Raw genomic sequence first — 5600 nt, 5'->3', positions numbered from 1 at the left:
AAGGATCATGGCAAAAACAATGTGCTATGAATCAAAGATAAAAGAATAGCACAAAGGTCGAACCCATACCCTAATTCGGTGGGGGTTCGCTACCACGACAACGGTGGGGCAGATTTCCGTTGACGGCAACGGAGACCAGCAACAGGAGGTCGCTGGCGGCGAGGAGATGATCCGGAGACCCGAGGAGGCAGAGCAGGACACGCACGGGGTGAAGAGTTTTGGAGAAATTTCCAAAATTCAACTCGTGAGTATATATATCCCGACCCTGTCGGTGTGGCCGAGTGGAACAACTCGGTGGCACCGAGATGCAGACTTGCAAGCGGTTACTGCAACTCGGTGTGACTGAAAAGTTCAAATCGGTTGCACCGAGATTGAAAACTTAGATCAATTTAGTGATCTCGGTGTGACCGAAATGGATGACTCGGTCATACCAAAATGCACAAAGAGGTTTTGAAAGTTTAAGTCTATGAAGAATCGGGGACTCCGAGTGCTCCTCACACAGAGTGGTTCGAATCTGACTTGATCAAACTTTGTGATGTAGCATGAATAGAGTTTGAGACGAGAAAAGCATAGATAGCTAGAGGAGGTTCTTAGGCATTTTTGTCCATCCATTTTGTAGAAGAGAAAAAGCCAAACAATCAAAGCAACAAATGGATGTCCTTGAATGAGTAAAATATGCAACCAACATGCTCACACAATAAGATGGCAAATGAAATATGTGACAAAGCATGCACAATCACTCTAGCATCTATCAAGCAATTTGGCGATGACTAGGTCATCTATATATGAGTATATTGACCGAGGAGTCAAATGAGAACATTTGATCGTAGGTCGTACTCATCATTTAAGCACAAGTGGGGTTACCACTTTTACATAATGCATTGTTGTGTTTACATCGTTAGAGTTGCTTTAGCTCAATTGATTAGAGTAAATATCCCCCTAGATGTGATATCCCCCCTAGGAGGGATGAACTAACCTTGGGTTTTGTCGATGATGACTTCATCTAGGTGTTGAAGATGTAGGTGCTCAAAGTTGATGTAGATCATTTGGAGCAATCCTTTGGAGTGAGTTGCACTTTCGATACCTACACGGGTTAGTCCCACAAGGAACAAACAAGGATATCCATAGACATAGAGTGATATTCACATGAGATGATGTCCATGAATGCATTAGGTTACCTTGTCCCTTGTCTTACCAACAAGAGGGTTTGTGAATCCTTGAACTAGTGTAAGATATGGAAATTGTTTGCACTTGTCCTTGCCAAAATGATATGAGTGAAGTATGTTGGCGGAGTCACCCTCAAGAACTCTCTAGTTCTTCTTCTTCTTCGGGATCCACACCATCTTGATGGGAATCCTTGGATTTGTAGTCGTACTTGATGTAGTCTTGGGAACCCACTTGACCAATGCCTTAGGGGCTTCTTCAAATGCATCAATCTCCTCTTGAAGCTTGTCCTTGCCATTTAGCTTGTGGTCTTGTGGTGGAAGATCATCTTGAGCTTGTGTTTCTTAGAAAGAATTAGGATCATACTTCTCTTGTTGAGGAACAAACTTCGTCTTGGGGTATTGATCTTCTCCCCACTCAACTCCATTGGCATTGAACTTTCGTTCAAAACCAACACCTTGATTCTTCCGTTGTCTTCCTTGCTTGCGTACAATTTCCTCAAATTGCTTACTTCCGGCAAGACTCTTGTAAACACCTTTCTCTATAATTCCCTTCAATAAGCTATTTTCTTGCTCAAGTGCAACTTGGCTAAGAGAATTATTAGTGGAATCAAGAGAACTACTAGAAGCAACATCATTGGATTTAGCATGATTATTGTTACTACTAGAAGAAGAATCTTTCTTGTTCTTGTTGTTAGATTTAACTTGAGGCATGTAAGTAGAGAAGAGTAAACGCTTGGCAATGTAAGAAGAACTTTTCTTGCGAAGATCATCATTGATCGCTTTTAAGAACCTATGCTCTTGCTCAAGGTTGAGCTTTTCAAAGCGTAACTTCTCATGAGTCTTTAAAAGTTCTCGATGATCTTCCAAGGTAGTTTCATAAGCTAATTTAAGAGTGTTTAGTTCTTTAGTTAGACGCTCAATCTCCTTATTATCATTGTCATTCTTTTTATCTCAATTAGCATGATTAATAGCAAGTTCATCATAGTTTTCATAACTAGAGTTGTCAACAAGTAAATCATAATCACCTAGCAAATCATCTTCATCACTATTGAAATCAACATACTCGGGGTGTGATACCTTTTGGCCTTTAGCCATGAAGCATCTTCCAATTCCTTCATTTGGTGACTCAAATATGTCGTAGGAGTTGGTTGACACAAGTGCTAGACCGGCAACACCTTCATCTTGAGTATATTCGGAGTCAGAGTGATAACTTCTCTCAGAGTGATTGTCGGAGTCGGAGCCGGATACCCATTCACTAACATGAGTTTGATGTCTTCGTTTTGTGTAGCTCCTTGATGACTTGTCCTTCCTTTCCGAATCCTTGCTTCTCCGTGAGGGTCTTCGCTCATAACGATCATCTCTACTCATTCTCTCTCTTGGTGGTAATTCTTCTCTCCTACTTCTTCTTTTGGAAGAATCTTCTCTTCTTTTGTAGGGAGTCGTACACTCATTGGAGTAGTGTCCAAGTCTTCCACAATTGTAGCAATTACGTTCACGACTTGAAGATTTTTTGTCATTGTAGGACCTTGACTTGTAACTTCTTTCATTCCTTCTACTCTTGTAGAATTTGTTGAAATTCTTCACCATTAGGTTCAATTCTTCATTGAAGGCTTGTTTCTCACTTGATGATGTGGGAGTATCACATGAGGCTTTGTAAGCACCACTTGACTTGTTGTGGAGCTTTTCCTTGTCCTTAAGTGACATATCATGAGCAACAATTCTTACAATGACTTTCGTTGGCTTGAGATCTTTGTAATTGGGCATCATTTGGATCAATGTGCACACGATATCATGTTTTTCATCCAAGGCTCTTAGGATCTTCTTGATGATGAATCTATCGGTCATCTCTTCACTTCCTAAGCCGACAATCTCATTTTGTGATGAGAGCAAGCCTAGAGTACATTTCAGCGACACCTTCACCATCCTTCATTTTGAACTTGTCAAGTGGACTTTGAAGCACATCCAATTTGGATTCCTTGACGAAGTCGGTACCTTCGTGCATATCAATCAAAGTATTCCAAATTTCCTTTGCATTATCAAGACGACTAATTTTGTTGAATTATTCGGGGCACAATCCATTGAACAGAATATCACAAGCTTGAGCATTGTATTGCAACATCTTCAACTCTTCTGCGGTAGCTTCACGGTTCGGTTCTCTCTCATCAAAGAATTCACCTTGCAAGTCAATACACACAATATCCCAAACAACGGGGTTATGTCCAAGAATATGCATTTTCATCTTATGTTTCCAATTAGCAATTTTTTTATCATTAAAGTAAGGACCTCTACGGTGGTAATTTCCCTCGCTAGATGCCATACTCTCCTAGGTTGTGAAACCAAGGCTATGATCACCAAAATCTATGGAAATCAAAGCAAATGGAGACCAAAGCTCTGATACCACTTGTAGGATCGAAAGTATGTCTAGAGGGGGGGGTGATTAGACAACTTGACCAAATAAAAATCTAGCCTTTTCCCAATTTTAAGTCTTGGCAGATTTTAACAACTTAGCACAAGTCAAGTAATCAACCTACACATGCAATTCTAAGAGTATAGCAGCGGAATGTAAAACAATTGCATATGAAGGTAAAGGGAGGAGTTTGGAGGGGCAAACTCAATGTAGACACAAAGATTTTTGGCGTGGTTCCGATAGGTGGTGCTACCGTACATCCACGTTGATGGAGACTTCAACCCATGAAGGGTAATGGTTGCGCGAATCCACGGAGGGCTCCACCCATGAAGGGTCCACGAAGAAGCAACCTTGTCTATCCCATCATGGCCATCGCCAATGAAGGACTTGCCTCACTAGGGTAGATCTTCACGAAGTAGGCGATCTCCTTGCCCGTACAAACTCCTTGGTTCAACTCCACAATCTTGACGGAGGCTCCCAAGTGACACCTAACCAATCTAGGAGACATCATTCTCCAAAAGGTAATAGACGGTGTGTTGATGATGAACTCTTTGCTCTTGTGCTTCAAATGATAGTCTCCCCAACACTCAGCTCTCTCTCTCTCATAGGATTGGATTTGGTGGAAAGAGGGTTTGAGTGGAAAGCAAATTGGGGAAGGCTAGAGATCAAGATTTATGTGGTTGGAATGGAATATCTTGATCTCAACACAAGTTATAACACCCTCGATGCGACTATAGCTCCCACGTGTCGAGGCACGACTTAGAGACATAATCGCATTGAAGGCATATGTCGCAAGTTAGGCAATCTTCACAACATCCCATGTAATAATAATAAAAGGGGAGATAACATAGTTGGCTTACACTCGCTACGTCAATCAAGTACATAAATAACATTACATCATCCAACACACTCATGGCCCGACTACGGCGCCAAAATAAAGAGAACCCAACATGCGACAACGGTCCCAAACACCCCCAACTGGGCACCACTACTGATCATCGGGAAAGGAAACATAGTATCGCTGAGAGTCTTCGTCGAACTCCCACTTGAGCTCATACGCGTCTCCTGGAGCGGAATCATCAGGCCCTGCATCTGGTGTAATAGTAATCTGTGAGCCACAGGGACTCAGCAATCTCGCACCCTCGCGATCAAGACTATTTAAGCTTATAGGAACGGCAAGGAAAATATGAGTGGAGCTGCAGCAAGCGACTAGCAAGTATGGTGCTAACTTATTCGCAAAGGAGAGCGAGAAGAGGAGGCAAGCGCGAGCGAGAAACTAGAGAGCAACCTGCGCAAACATTACTCCAACACCGTGTCCACTTCCCGGACTCCGCCGAGAAGAGGCCATCACGGTAACGCACTCGGTTGATACATTTTAATTAATTAAGGTTCAAGTTATCTACAACCGGACATTAACAAATTCCCATCTGCCCATAACCGCGAGCACGGCTTTCGAAAGTTCAATCCCTGCAGGGGAGTCCCAACTTAGCCCATGACAAGCTCTCACGGTCAACGAAGGAATAGACCTCCTCCCAAGACGTTCCGATCAGACTTGGTATCTCGGTAACTCAAGACACTTCGACAGGTTAAAACAAGACCAGCAACACCGCCCGAATGTGCCGACAAATCCCGATAGGAGCTGCACATATCTCTTTCTCAGGGCACACTCAGATTGTCTTAGGTACGGGTAGGCCAGCCCAGAGTTGCCCCTGGTAGCCACCGGTAGCTGACAGGTGGACCAACACTCAGAGGAGCACTGGCCCGGGGGGGTAAAATAAGATGACCTTTGAGTCTGCAGAACCCAAGGGAAAGAAAAGGCTAGGTGGCAAATGGTAAAACCAAGGTTGGGCATTGCTGGACAAGCTTTAATCAAGGCGAAATATCAAGGGGTTCCCATTATAACCCAACCGCGTAAGGGACGCAACAATCCGGGAACATAACACCGATATGACGGAAACTAGGGCGGCAAGAGTGGAACAAAACACTAGGCGAGAGGCCGAGCCTTCCACCCTTTACCAAGTATATAG

The sequence above is a fragment of the Triticum dicoccoides genome, chromosome 5A, assembly GCF_002162155.2.
Source record: "Triticum dicoccoides isolate Atlit2015 ecotype Zavitan chromosome 5A, WEW_v2.0, whole genome shotgun sequence".
Classification (NCBI taxonomy): Eukaryota; Viridiplantae; Streptophyta; class Magnoliopsida; order Poales; family Poaceae; genus Triticum; species Triticum dicoccoides.
Note: the sequence above shows the minus strand (reverse complement) of the source record.